Source organism: Onychostruthus taczanowskii, unplaced genomic scaffold (genome assembly GCF_017590055.1).
Source record: "Onychostruthus taczanowskii isolate IOZ18803 unplaced genomic scaffold, ASM1759005v1 scaffold9, whole genome shotgun sequence".
Classification (NCBI taxonomy): domain Eukaryota; kingdom Metazoa; phylum Chordata; class Aves; order Passeriformes; family Passeridae; genus Onychostruthus; species Onychostruthus taczanowskii.
This window is the reverse complement of record NW_024506993.1, coordinates 2,964,158-2,979,783: the sequence shown is the minus strand read 5'-3', so window position 1 is coordinate 2,979,783 and position 15,626 is coordinate 2,964,158. Positions and strand designations below refer to the sequence as shown.

Below are 15,626 nucleotides of genomic sequence, written 5' to 3'. Positions count from 1 at the left end.
CCTGCAAGGCCACCCTGAGCTCAGCCCAAAGCTTCTCCTGTGCAGGTGAACAATGCCAGCTGTGCCAGCCTTTCCTGCCAGCAGAGCTGCTCCATCCGCTGATCCCCCTGGAGCCTCCTCTGGGCTCTCTGCAGCAGCTCCCGCTGCTCCCTGTGCTGGGCCAGGGCTGGGGCAGCTCTGCAGGTGGGCTCTCACCTGGGAGGGGCAGGATCAGGATCCCCCTTTTCCTGCTGAGACCAGCCCAGAGCACTTTCATGACCCATCCCTCATTCCCGAGTCCAGAACCTTTACCAGCACACTTGGAGCTGTCCCTGGTGAGGCACAAAAATCAGCATTTCTCTGCAATACCTTCGGTGCCATCCACTACAAATCACAGCTTCAAAAGCCTCTTTCATCCTGCACGGCTGCCCCAATAAAAACCCATCACTTTCCCCTGCATACATAATTCCACTTTGATATTCCTCGGCCAGAACAACGTTGCTCTGTGCCTCTCTGGTGTCCAGCTGGAATTAACACCCTCATCCCACATGGATCCCCAGGAATGCTGATCCATGCTGGCTGCCCTGGCTCCAAGGGTCACCTGCAGCAATTTGTCAACAGTTCCCTCCTCATCAAAAATTTACAGGCTGCTAAATTTCCAATGATGCTACATCCCATGGTAAAACAGTCTTCCTCAAATATGTTTTTTAACAGAATGAGCTGTTCTCCTTCATATCTCTACTCAAAAATCAGGATAGGACAAGATCCTACACCTGAGCAAATGCCAGGAAATAAAATTCAAGCAGATCCTGAATTGAGGCATCCAGGGAGCAAAGTGACAACAGGACAGCAAGCACCTGAATAAACAGAACAAAAAATGTGACACAAACCTGAAGCCTGTCCTCAACTCCCTCCCAACAAAAAGACTGAAAACAAATTAAAAATGAGACAACAAAAACCAACCATAGACAGCCCATTGAACACCACAAAACAGCAACACTGACACTCCACTTAAAAACTGCTGACAATACTACTCTGCAACTTAAAAGAATGTAAATCTCAACACAAAGATACTCTCAACATCCAAATGTACCAAAACTGACATCAGCAGTGTTTAACTTCTCCTAAGAAGTTACTTTGATTTTCAGAGCTCCCTATTGCTGCTCTTGGTGCCAAAAATCCTCATCAAAATGAGCACTCCAGCCTGCCTGGTCCTTTTCACAAAAGGAGAGGCTCAAACTCCATCAGAGCAGGCAGAAACAACATTTCCAACCCACTGAACTTCCCTTACACTGACAACTTAAACTGCAACACGTGAGGAAATCATTCTGTGCTGAATCCTTTAGAGCTGACAAATTAAACAGCCAGACACTTTGGGGCAGAAAAACTCCAGAGACTTTTTAGGGTAAACAGCAAAATGTGTATCTACCTACACATACACACATGTATTTACAGATATGTATCAGTTTAATGTGTGCTAAAGAGAGAATAGAAGAAAAACCTCTTCCTTCTCACCCTCTCTTTCCTCTTTCCAAGTCTCATTAATGTTCAAGTGCCAACAAGAAAATTTATTCCATTTAAATGGCATTTCTCAATGTCATATGAGCAACACAATACAGGAAGAGATCCCCCCATACAGCACCACATCTTTAAAACACCCAATCCAACCTCAAAACATGACCTGTGCACTGCATTAGCCAGGAATTTTCCAGAAAAAACAGTGCAGTCACTTGTTTTTCCCAAAAGAAATTAAAAAGAATTCCTAACAGATGTGAAGATGAGAAGCTGCACCTCTCCCACCCAAATGCCACCATGGAATTGGGACTTCCCACAAAAACTTTGGCCTCAACTTTGCTTTTAAATGGAAAATGCCTCCAAGACAGCAGATTTTAAACTCTTAAATAATGAATTTTAATGCAGACTTTTCTGGCCAATTTACTCAGAGCAAGTCAGGACAGCCTTTTTCCACTGCCCTGCAGATGATGTCTGATGACTGGGCTGGTTTTATTTTGGGTTTTTAACATTAGGGAGTCTAATCCATCAAAAACTCAAACAAATAAATGTACTACATGACACAAAGGCAGATGATTTCCTATAAATGGATCCTACACATGGTGTGAATTTGGTATTTTATTACTATTACACATTTGTTTCTTCCTGACCAACATCAGTGAAACTCCCCAAACCAAAGCTGACATAAAATTGATGCTCCAGCATCACATCTGTTTACAGCCCAAGATGCAACAGGTAAGGAGATATTTTGTCTGTGTTTAATCAGAAAAGAACAATTCATTCCCAAGAAGTAATAAAGTAAGAGAGAAAAAATGGGATAGATGCTTCAAGCAGGGAAGCAAACAAGAGGAATAAAAATGTGAAATTTACATTTACATACAGCTTTTCCAGCTTTTTCTTATTCTTTTCAAATATATATACACAGAGAGAGAGTGGGAATGGAGGAGCTTGATGGAAATATTCACCAATTTCAGGAAGGAACTGAGCTTTGGGAGATATGGCCACAGGTACCCTTAATCTATCCTGTCTGTGATTATCTCCCTCCAAGTCACATGCAGGAAAATAATCCCCTGCAGCATAGAGCACTGATGTGAAAGGAGAGAAAAGCTCAAAGTCACAGCTGAATGGTTAGAGCTGAACCCATTTCTGCACGGTTTTTCCCCCCTTCTACTTCTTGAGACCAAGGCAGCTTAATCTGCATTGATGTCTATGAAGTTTCACTTGAAAAGTTCTTCAGTCTGAGAGCTTCCTCTCTTATGAATAGGAATAAAATGCCCAAATATTTTTGTGAAAAAGTTGCTTTTCTTTTAACAAAGGAAACTATGAGACATTGCCTGAGAATTGAATACTGCATTTCAGCCAAATTTCAAACCAGCAGCAGAGATATTAATCAAAAAGTGAGATTTTAAGAGAAGAAACACCCAACCAGGAGGCAGAACAAAACCATGAGAATCCCACTAGAGATGTTCAGGGGATGAGTGTGGCTGATTGGAGTGCACATGACAGGAGAGCAAGAGAATCAAACCATTTTATGGTTATTATTAATAACACAGAATATGTTTTTTTCAGTTATTATTTTCATTTTAACGAACACTTCACCACCTCCTCCACTCCTCACTTTCTCTGTGTTTTGCTGCCCACATTCCTGCTCCCCCCTTCATTAATCCACTTCACTCCAGCATTAGTTTAGATACACATGTGCTTCATTAACTCACTGCTGGAGGAGGCCAGTATCCTGAGATGGAAAGGAAGGGAAAGTTCATCTCAGTTTTGTACAATCTAGATATTACAGTTATTATCTGAGTATAACTGTTCCTTGTTTCTTCAGGAAAATAAGTCTCAGCATAAGACCATGATTTGGAAAAAGCAGAAATTAGAGGTTAAATTCCAGTAAGTTTTCTTCTACTGACACTAAAAGATGAATGTTACAGCCCATCCCAAGATGAATGCATGCAAATGTGGCTGATCCACCAAAAGCAGCAAAGAAAACCAGCATTTTTAGCCCAACAACTGTGGAACACCTCTTTTAGCCTTCCCATGTAATGAGGCCTCACTTTTAGGGAGAAAAAAACCCCAAACAACCAAGTATTTAAACTACTTAACAAGATCTCTTTAAATATCAGTACAAGGTTAGGTGTGATAAAGACTCCACTGGCTTTGCTGGGCAAGTTTGACAGCTTTGGTTTAAAAAAAAACCACCAAAAACCCAAACAAAACTGGAAGGAGCAGAGAGCTACAGCAAGATAAGGTTCAGTGGTGATGAACCTAAGAGCATCTAAAGAGCTGAAAAAATCAATTTCTTGACTTAGGAACTAAATTCAAATTAGGAAATCTCTGTCTGACAAAGGTCTGAAAAACAAGGAAGGAAAAGAAGATGGGGAGAGAGGTTAATTGGTTTGTAGAGTACTGAAAGTACCAAGATACAAAATGCCCTGGCATTCTGCCCTGGCAGGAAAACAAATCTGCAGAAGGGTGATGCAGAGAGAGCCCATGCAGGGGGATGGAAAAACAAGCACAAATTTAAATTCTGAGGTTCAGGAGCTTTATTTCACAATGATGATGTTGATACTGTTGTGAGGTTAATTATGGCACCGAAGTGAGTTTGAGGTACAACTCCAGAAAAGTTACACTGGGAGCTTTACTAACCAAAAAGCTCCACTTCCCAAATACCACTTTCCCTCAGAAAGCAACAATTCTTTTGCACCATGTCTAACAGGAAAGCAGCAGCAAGCCCCAGGCCTGAGGAGATGCTGTTTTTCTTTCAGATCTCCAAGGTTCACTTCATGTCTTAATGCACTTGGCGTTGCTCTCGCCATTAATCGTGTACTACAGACCAAGAGAAAGTGCTTTTCCAGAAATGACCTCAAACTAAATTCATAATTCTTTAAAAACCAATAAACCCACTGAACCAGAGAGCTCAGCCCTTGTGCACTGGGCTACAGGCACACAAAGCTGCTTTATTCCCTTTAGCAAGATCCACCAGCACCTTGATTTAAAGCACAGAGTGGAAACTGTTTATGTGGTTTAACAGCAGCCCTGTGTTTTGAGCCGGCAAAGGAAGGAAGAGGCCAGGAGACACCAGAGGTCCCTTAGAAACAGAGACTAGAGATGTGCAACATAAATTCAATCCACCACTAAATCTGCATTTTTCTGTGCTAAAACACAGTCCTACCCAATACTTCTCCCCAAACCTCTCAGATCTAGGAGCAGCATCCCTGATCTCCTTCCAGATGCTCCCAGAGAACTCCAGATCTTCTGCATTTCATTTTTACCATCATCAGGAGGAAAGATCCTCTCTGAAGAATGGATATTTGTGCGTGTCACATACATTGGATGGGTTCTCATCTTCCTCACAGGGAGAAGTTACTCTAATCTGAATATGGAATTTGAGGAGTCACATCTTTTTTCACATGGCCTGAAAGAGGCTGCAGCTGCTGAATTATCTGGGACACCTCTGCATCCTTCACTGTACAGGAGTGAAGGCAAAAATCAGAGCCTTGAAGAACACACTGTGCCTGGCTTGCAGTGGTGCCATTAACACAAGAACAAAGTATAAACTCATCAACAAAAAAATCCTGCACAAGAGTACTTGAAGCTGTGCCTGCAATGTGTGTTTTAACTCAGAAAAAAGGAATTTTAATTCTACAAAGGCTTTTGGAGCCTTTAGCTTTTTTTCTTCTTTTTTTTTTTTTTTTTTTTTGACTAAGCAGACCATTAAATTCACCTGACCACAATGAATCAGAGAAGCAGGATTTTTCAAAGCCTAATATTAAAGGAGACTTTCAAGACTTCTTTCACTTTCCTATAATATTAATTGGATCTCCATATATTGGACTTACAGAGAAGAAGAACACAATCATAGAGCTTTGCCCATTGATGATACAGCCTTGCTGGGATTTTGTTTTGACCATTTTAGTCAGGAAAGTCTCAGGCACATAAAACATATGACAATGAAACAAAAGGCTGCATTTTTTTTTTTTATAAATCCTCCACACAATGCAAAGAAAACTCGTGGAACAATGCATCCCTCAGGAGGGTTTGCAAGGAACCAGATAAATAACAAATAACAAGTGTGCCCAGAACTGCAGTTTCCTGCACCTGGAGAGAGGCACAGCATGCCCAGAGCAGCTGTGGATGCCCCTGGATCTCTGGAAGTGTCCAAGACCAGGCTGGACAGGGCTTGGAGCAGCCTGGGACAGTGGGAGGTGTCCCACGGATGGGAGTGCAATGGCCTTTAAGGTCCCTGCCAACCCAAAACCACTCTGGGATTCTCTGCAAGTTCATTGTGAGTTAAACTTTACAAAGGAAAGAGTAAATGGGTTTTCCATGAGAGCAACATTAACATTTCTTTTGTGGCAGTAAGAAAACCACATCAGCTCTCTGCTGCCATCCCTGCTTGTATCTCAACCCCTTTGCACAGGTGCCATTTAACCAGTTCAAATCACTTTGCATAGGAATAAATCAATCTGAGAACGGAATGTCCATTACCATCTTTAATTAGGCTTATTGGACAAGCTGCTGAGCCTTTTGGAAAAGAAAAATGTGGATCTTTACCAATCTAGAATTAAAAGAAATTTGCATTAGAATTACAGGCACTTAACTGTCTGCAGCACTTATTCTGGGGAATAATGCACTTCAAATTTTCCTGAAAATACAGAGGAACTGCTGATTCCTCTCTCCCTGCTGCAGGGAGCCAAGGGCTGGCAGAAGATGGCCCTTTTTACAATATTGTAAAGGAGCATCAGGACACAGGAGACTTTTTTCTTCTGCTTGTTTTGCTAGGTTGACTGCAGGGAAAAAAAAAAAACATTTTTATGTTCAGGGTGTTGTTATATGCTCCAAATAAAAATTCCAAGCCCAGTTCTCTTAAAAAAGTCACTCTGGACTATTTTTCTGCTGGACAGAGACCATCCTTGGACACTAGAAGTAATTATGTCTATGTCATTAGGGATTTACAAGTTTGAGGCATACAATTTTTCAGGCTGGAAACATCTACTGTGACAATGCCCAAGGTTCTCAAAAAGGCAGCAGGTAGCAGGTAAGGAATTAAAGGGATTCAATGACCCAGATCAGAACTGATGCCTATTCTGCATGAAGTAATCAAGAGCCCATCTCAGAAGGAGAACAGACTGGAGAAAATTCCAGATTTAATCCCAAACCACAGCACAGTTTTCTATCTCTTTCACACATTTTACTGTTATGGTTTCATTCTGTATCCACAGCTGCACAAAGGTCTGGGAGCTTTTCGTTCTTTCAGGAGGAGATAACTGAGCAGGTTATCAAAATCTGCACCATCAGGATGTTCAGATGCTGGGGGGAAGAGAGGACTGTGTTAAAACAGCTCCACAGGAGAAGCATGAGGTGGTGGAGCTTTGCAACTTCCTTAAGCTGCTTAGCTCCAGATAAGGAGCTTATGCAACTTTCTTAACTCTGGAGCACATCCAGCAAGTGATGGCAAACAGTGCTCAGGATAAGTTACACTTGGGACAGACATCTCAGGAGTCATCCTGCCCTTTGAGCAAGGAAAGAAGCAAAAAAACCAAGTCCCCTCAAAAAAAAAAAAAAAAAATCTGTCCAGGAAAAGTTAGGTATGGCTTATTAAGGAGATGAGTTCCATGTTTGCTTTCCTTGATGTTTCCCTTGCATGACTTGGGGAATGGCACAGTGAGCCCAGCTTCTGAGCCAGAGATTATTTCACATTCCTAAGTGGAGCCTGACTATGAGAAGCTGCTTTGTGGTGGTACTTCTGAAAGTAGAAGAGCTTCAGAAAGGAGTTTAAACTCTGCAGCCATTCCAGTCACCAAACACAACTACTGAGGGCTGTTCAGACTCTTCATCTGGAAATAAACCCATCAACCCACAATGGGCCTCAGCAAGGCTATTTATGGGACAGGACAGGGACGAGGTCAAAGCCCTAAGGACTTACAACAGGCTGATTAAGTTCCATCCAAGCTGGGAACTGAAGGAGTAACAAACAGGAGAGAGACACTCCAGTCCTCCTTGGCAGGTGTTGAAGAAAGCTTGGAGAAGTCCTTTCTTTTACCTCAGTGCCTTCTGGAAAGCACCAAGTGCCACCACCGCCACTTCCAGGGGTGTCACCCAGCAAACACCCCAGGGGCTGGCACCACTCCCCTCTGCAGCCAGGGGCCTTTCCTCACCAAGGTCCAGCTTATTTTACCTGTTTTGTAGGAGGACAGATCTGCAGAGTAATTTTCCAGTCTCCAAGTGCACCTGATGAAAGACTGGAACCTTCTAAACTCGGGATTTTAGTGTGTGAAGCACAGCTCTGTGGCAGGGAAGAACCTGCTGCAGAAAAAAGTGCCAAGCAAAATCCACAATCTCTTATTCCAGGAGCAGAGGGCATGAAACTTGACTTATCCTTCATTTAACAGTAGCAGAAGAACAGCACTGTTAGATGTAACACCTCTTCTGTTTGCATTTTAAGCTTATTGAGGAAAAGAGATGCTCAGAGACTACTACAGCTTTTAAAGCATCAAAAACACTGCTCTTCACCAGGGCCATAGCAGTCTTTATTTTCTTTAGCAATACAATAGCAAAAATAGTCAATGTGAGATTCAGAATCAAATAGCTACAAAAATTATAGTGAGAAATTGAAAAAACTGCAAGATCTATAACCAGATTAAGCTCCACAACTAAAAGGAAAACTACCACGTGTATGCAACCACTCCAAGAGCTGCATTTGATTCTACAAACAGTTCTCTGTAAGGCTTCACTGCTTTCTCCACGATAATTTCAACAGGATTTTTAGACCAGGAAAGATGTGACAATCAATGAGAGGAATAGTGCTGTGTGAGAATGCAGCCCCTCAAAAATGGGGGTAAGGGGAAAATAACTCTGGTTTACATTAATTTAGCTCATTCTAGAAGGAAAGCTAACTCTTGCTTCGTCAAGAGTAGAAAAGAAGTCAATGCCTGAGAATGGCAAAGGGTTACACACGAGCAGCTGCTGCTCCTCATCTTGCCCAGAAGGATAAAAAACCATTTCAGTGTATTTCCCCCGCAGGCAGGCAGGGATGGCACACAGCTCCTGCGGGCTGTGAATGCAGCCCTGGGCTAACACAGGTCCAGGTAAACTGGAATTCCACTCCAACACACAAAACTCAAGTTTTCAGCATGAATTTAGCCAGCCAACTTCCACCACTTTTAGCAGGAAGACATTAGGGCAGGTAAATGAAGGTACATCTTCTCTTAGGATCAGTGATGAGATCTTGAGTCTAAAACAACAAAACATTTTCTGTGGGGTGGAAAGCTCAGTGTGCAAACAGGTGCTTTTCATACACCACTGACTCTCACACAAACACAACAGCTCTGCAGCATCAATAAATCTTTATTCCAAGGAGGTGCACACTGATGAAAACATGCTCTTAAATGCTCAAGTGATGCACTTGGAGGACTGCAAACCATAGAAACCTGGGGTCTTCAGCTGATCCTAACAGTGGAAATGAAAGCATCTATGTCAGGGGACATGCTAATGGTTCTTCATCCTCCTTCTTTAGAGCATTTGTTTTTAAAAAGTGAAAAAAGGTCATTTATTATTTAATTGTCCTGCAGCCTGTGCTTGAGCACACAAACTTCAGAGGTAAAGAGGTGCTGGTGGTCAAGCAGTGACCTGGCAGAAATGTTCCCAATTACACCCTGCTTTATAAATTACCCTGGCAGAGCAAACATGCATATACAGCCTTTTCTTTTTATTGTCATTTACAAGCTACACCAACACACTGGGCTGAGATGTTAAATTACCCAGGGTGCTGCAGAGAGCTCTCCTCCCACTCTGCTTTGCCCACACAACAAGCTGCACCCCACTCGCAGCAGCAGGCACCAAAGATTTCCTATTAAACAAAGAAAAAGTCATCACAGGAACGCTGATATTTTAGTCATGAGCCTTTGATGTGAAAACTTCACCACCCAGGACCAGACCAAGGGATAATACCTGCTCCAGCATCTCACAAAAATCAAGTATTCCCACCAGTCTGGCAAAAACAAACCCAGTTTTCATGGGTTTGCAATCCAACTCTCCTCAAGCAGCAGGACAGATGGACAGGTGGGACAGACACATCCAGGTGACTGCACCCAGCTTCAAGAAGGCAGGATAAAATCAAAATATTTTGCAATAAACAGAGGTTTCTGCAACAATCATACCAGCTGAATTTGCTGGTTTCTCCCTGCAAAATACTCCACAGTAATACGTCATTAGAACAGTGTTTTTCATCTTGCACATTTCACCAGGAATGCTAAGAGATGCCAACTTCAACAAATGGAATGTCTTCAAATGCAGAGATGCGTGATCCTTCTGCAAATGAACTATGAAAATCTGTATGCTTGCAAGCTAAACAGAATTTATCATTTACTGATCCACCCTGGATTGGATTAGACAGGAATTGCTCCTTATGTAGTCAAGTACTGCAGCACACTGGAAATTACTGTCCTGACCTCAGCACAAGCAAAAGGGATGCTGGACATGCTTCACACTAAGCCAGACTGTGGAAAACCAGTTGATTTCCCCCCCTAGTTTACTCCAATGAGAGGTTTACAGCTACAAACAGCTGTAATTTATTATATTTTACATTTCACAAAAGGCCTGAACATGTTGAGCAGTAATACTCTTCAGAATTGTCAAGGCCTATTGAAGTGAAATATGCTTCCCACATCAGGAACATGGCACTGTGATTTCAGCAGCGCTAGAAAAGCAGTAGGACTTTTTTTTATTTTTTTCAGAGAGTCAGGGACAAAAACCAGGAATAGTGAGAGTTTTTAGAATAGTTAATACCAGGGTAGCTCATTACCACTTGTAATGTTGGTGGAAAAGGAATCTGGATTTAACCATAATGCTTCAACAAGGCTCAAACCACTTTTTGAAAGCTACAGAAAAATTCACGATTTCTCACTTCTCTGTTAAAATTCAATGTACACATGGGTCTTTCCTCAACCATGAATCTCAAAACCAAGGGAAAAGGATATAGGAAAAGCTCTGTAGGAACAGATCTGTAGGAATGGTAGGAGACCTGCCCTTACCTGGTGCCTCCTGCAGTGCTGTGTCCATCACCCCTCACTCAGCCCGAACAGCTCTGCACTCCACAGCTTCCTTTGTGCACTACACTAGAGACTTACTAGAGTTAAAACCAGCTTTATTTTGTTTACTTAATTTAAACCCAGTGTGGAGGGACGAATCTGGAACAGCTGAACCAGTTTAGCAGTTCTGGACTCATTCTGCAAATAAGCTGGGCTCAGGAAAGCAGAGACAGCTGCTCACACACCTGGTGAGGGCCTGCAGGAGCCCTGCTCCATCCTGGAACTGCAGAATATCAGGGAGCACAAGGGTCCCCAGGGTCTCAGGGAGGTTGGTGGCACTGTCTTTAAGTCAGATTTCCCCTGCACAAAGATTTTTTTCAGCACTTTCCTGCTCACACCTATTCACCCCTTGCCATCACAAGCAGTGCTTCCCCCTCAAACGCAGCTCAGAAATGCATTATTTGTATTTGCCAGCAACCAAGAGCTGCCTGACAAAAAGAACCCCTCCCCAGACAAGTCTGGGCACCCTTCTTTTCTCTTCCTATCACCACTCACTACTTTCACAGCCCACAGCTCATTTTCTGGGAGCCCCCAGCCTGGCAGCTCTGCAGCCCAGATTTTAAGCATTTCACGATTCAGTCAAACACAGATAAAATTCCTCCTGTGTGTAACCAGGATTAAGAAAACACTAAAATACATGTCCAGGTTTCAAATCCTGGCTGTTCCCATTAAATGGGTTTCTCCAGAAGAGAATGAGATGCAGGTGGGATTGTCCAGGGCTGAGCACAACTTCAGCAGCTCCCACTGCTGCCTCCCCTAGGAGGAAGCGCAACACCTTTGCCAGTCAATTTATTATTCTTTACAATAATTAACAGATAATTTTTTCAAGAGAAAAATACCTGGATGTTATCATTTAGGAAAAATTCCTACATCAGCTATGCCAAATGAAAGTTATTACTTATTTTAAATAATATTATTATACTTTATTACACTCAGAAAGTGAAACTTTAGGGGTATAAAACTAACTACTCTTGAAAAATAAAGCCAATGCTATAAACACTATGACCTGCATTTCAACTGACCAAATTTCAACATGCAGATTTTAACTTTACACTAATAAAATACCACCTAACTCCATTATTTCACCAGCTGCCCACCACCTTCACTGAATCAAGAAGACTGAGAATCTATAAGATTTTTGAACTCCTGCCACTTTCCCTCATTCTGTATGAAGTCTTTTCTTTGTATTATACAGCACACTAAAAAAAAATAAATCAATATACAGTAAATTTCAGTTGACTGTAGTCAAAGCTCAAAGGTTTTTTTTCCCCCCCCTTCCCACTCTTGTTACCCCAGCAGTGCTCTCCTGGGTACATTTCTGTTTAAAAGGCCATCAGCTCTGATCTGGTTTTCATCTGTCTCACTGGACCAGAGAACTGTGTGGCTTTTTGAGCTCTGAATCAGGAAAGCACTTCTCAGCTGATGCAAACCTGCAGCCTTTACCTAATCCCTTCCTGGTTAATCAGGCACATCACAAGGTATCACTGATAATTATTTAATTTTTTCCTGCAATTCATTTTCCTACACCACGTCCTACAAAATGTGGACTATCAAATCTCCACTGAAAAGTTTGGGCTACAATTCTAAACAGCTTCACTAAATCAAAGGTGGAGATGTAGGCACAGGAGGGAACTACAGCTCTTCCAATTTCATTTTTCTGCATTCCAGTTGTTTTTCAATGGGCTAATCACTGACTGAACTCTCCCTGGTTTGGCTGAGAGAGGGAAACTTCAGCTGTAGAGCTGCAAAACCAACCAACCAACCAAAAATACCTGAAACAAGAACTGCTGTCACTGCAGATATATTTTAAAGACAGCAGCAGCAGAGCACCAAGGCAAGTCAATTTCCAAAGCCTGTTCCTGTGGCACATTCAGCTTTGAAGAACCGAAACATCAGGTTCCTAAGCTTCTCCAAACAAAAGTTAATTTCAGAGTATCCTGCCATTTAACCCATCTTGACACCACCCATGCACAACAGGAGCTTAAGCAAAGCTTGCATCACACAGGTCCCTTGAAAAAGTAATTTCTCATCAGTTCTATCTCCAGTAGTGTTCAACTTCAATGCATCCCAGGGGACTCTAATCCACTGTTCCCTGGTTTCCCAGCATGAACTGGCAGATTATGGATCTGACAGCACAAGAAGACAGACCTAGCTCCAAGCTGAGCACCAAGGGGGATTAAAAATTACTTTACAAATTAACAAACTTCCCTTTTTCCTTGATATTCTAGTAAACCAAGACCAGTCTTATAATTATTTCTCAAGTCATCCAAAGTCAGGATGGATGCTCACCTCCAGCCCCAGTCATTCCTCATCACTGACCATTTCCCTGTCCATGCAGGCTTGGTGAATTCCTCACACCACTGTGAATACACACAAAAAATCTTGTTTGCAGACTGCAGTTAATATGTGTCTTCTGGTATCAAAGTAAATCCTGATGATCACTTCCATACATAGAAAACCACTGGATTATGTCGCTTGTAAGACTCAGCCTCTTCCAGGAAGAACAGTAAAAAGATTGAATCTATTTGCAGAAACCTCCTGTTGCTGTATCACAACAACATTAAGATGTTCTTGTGGTATTGCAATGGGAAAATTCCCACAAGAACATAAACATAAACAACATCAAAGACAGCAAAGCTAGCTCAGAAAAAAAACAAACAACCAAAACCACCGCCCCTGCACAAGTGGTTGGAAACATTTGTGGGTGGAAACTTCAGAAGCATTATAGAAAAGTGACAGGAAAATATGGCACTGCTCCTTAGCCACGGTGACGTGATCTTTAGGAATTTAAAGAACAAGTTGTTTAGGTAGGTCCGTATTTCACATCCAGCTCAAGGGCTTGCAGGGTGTGCAGCCAGCTGGGTGCATGCTCAGATTTCTGGACAAGACCTCAACTTAGGTGACCAACACTGGAGCTGAGTGAGTGACAAGAGCCACAGGAGTCACCAGCAGAGCTTGCCACCACCCCATAGCAACTCCAAACCCCCCAAAATCCAGTAGTTTAACTTCCTTAAGACAGAAAAAACCAAGATGCAGATCAACTAGACATCCCCTACCTGTTCTATCCATGGAGGTGACATCCACCAAACCCACTGTGGGAAAACCCCACAGCCACTGGCAGCCCACAGATCCTGTGTGCCAAGCAGCACCTCTCACTGCTTTATTCCAGAAAACAGCACAGCTTCCAGCAGTGCTTCCACCCATCCCCTGCTGGGGAGTGAGAGACAGAAGCAGAAGCAGCACGGATCTTTGGGAGCCCCGGGAAGAGCCAGCGTGGCAGGACAGAGCTCACAGCACCTCTAGCTGCAGCCCCAACACCAAGTCAGCAGCGTTTTGGCAAGAGTTAAGCACCTTCACCAATAATTCTCCTCAAGTGAATTTGCCAGATTACTATGGGAAGTCTCCTGCATGATAAACAACTTTCTGGAACAATTTCACATGGGTACTAACACACTTTCAGCGCTTACAAGTTCAGTATTTCCATTCCTGATTTTAGTTTTGTTCATGATTTCCCACATACATTTCAAAAATACATCACTGAACAAGCCTGGCATGCAGCTTAAGCTGGAGTTCAAGTTTCTCTTGCAAAATACAGCAGTCAATACTTTGGAGAGTTTCTTGTCCTTCATGAGCTCTTGGTTTTGATTTTTGCACTCAACAGAAATACTGACATTCTTCCCCCCGTGTAAAACACGACAAATAAAAATCAGCATTGATTCTGTGTGCGTGCCAGTGGCACCAATAAGGTAACCCTAACTAACACGCTCCCACCCAAGGCTATCGCTGGATCATTCCCCATCAGGAACGGGCTGATCTCCCTCCGGCGCATCCGACAAAATGGTGCTTGGATTTGGGTTAAACACAGCAGGACTGGCAACAAGGTGACACACCACGATGCTGGGGACACCAGCAGCTCGCAGCCAGCCTGGTACGAGCCATGAAGTTGCCGGAGAAGGCAGATCAGGGCTCAGAGAAGGAGCAGCAGAGGCGGCGGGCGCTGCAGGGGCTCTGCGGGGAGCGGAGGCAGCGGCTGTGCCGAGCCGCGGCTGAAACTTGGGGCCGGCTCGCTCTGCTCTGCCCGCCTGACGGCAAAGTTCCGCCGTGCCCACGACTCATTCGAACCCGAACGGCCGCGAGGGACGTGCAGAAAGAGAGAAATTCTCATTCGAGAGAGAAAGGAATAAGGTTTTGAAGGAGCCTTCACCGGCGTGGTGCGGGGGATGTTAGAGACCAACACAGCAGAGCCCCGCCGCCACCAGAGCGGGGGGCGAGCTCTGTGCGCGCCTTCTCGCAATAGAGACAATTAGCATTTAATTAAAATCAAAACCAGAGCCGCTCAGCCTTAGAACTTGAGCAACTCCAGACTCAGAACAATTTTACAGGGGAAAAAAGCCCAAACCCCGTGCAAACGCTCAGACCGCCGGCAGCCGCACGCTCGGACCCGGAGCGCATCCCCAGCCCCGGGGAGCACGGGCACCTGGCGGAGCCCTGGCCCCCGGGACAGGCGGGCTGGGGGAGACAGCAGCTCCCTGCAGGTGGGCGAGGAGCCTCGCAAATGCACCTGCCAGATCACCCAGGCGGGCAGCGGCACGTACCGAGCGCCCGTGCCTGGCGCTGCATCCCCCGAGCACCCGCCGTGTCCCCGGTGCCGCTCCCCCGCTCCATCCCCCCCGAGGGATGCGGCGTTGCTCTGCGCTCCCCAACTTTGTTCCCCGAAGTTGCCCACCTGCAGCCGAGCCGTTCCAGCCGCCGCAGCGCCGTCCTTCCCCCGGAGCCAGCACCGTAATCCTGCGGCTCCCGCGGCTCCCGGCGCCTCTTCTGGAGCGGCGCTGGCCGCGCTCCCGGCGGCGGGGCGGGCCCGGCGCGATCTCCCGCCCACCGCTCCTCACGGCTCCTCACCGCCCCGGGGCCGACAGCCCAGCCCGGTACAGCCCAGCCCAGCCCGGCCCACCCCCTCCGGACACGGCCGGGCCCGTCGGCGCCGGGGATGCTCCGCTGGCGGCGGCCGCGGTTCCCTCGGGAGCCCCGCTGGACCCACCCGCTCAG

General features: G+C 44.6%; 1 protein-coding gene across 1 annotated transcript in view; it reads right to left on the bottom strand.

Moving 5' to 3' along the window:
• LOC121347228 (contactin-3-like) overlaps positions 1–15,426 on the bottom strand; it is a 94,635-nt gene extending 79,209 nt beyond the window's left edge. Inside the window, exon 1 of the mRNA XM_041425738.1 lies at positions 15,307–15,426. The gene's annotated coding sequence lies outside the window, so the exon portion shown is untranslated. The remainder of the gene's footprint in view (positions 1–15,306) is intronic.
• Between the last annotated feature and the right edge of the window lie 200 nt (positions 15,427–15,626).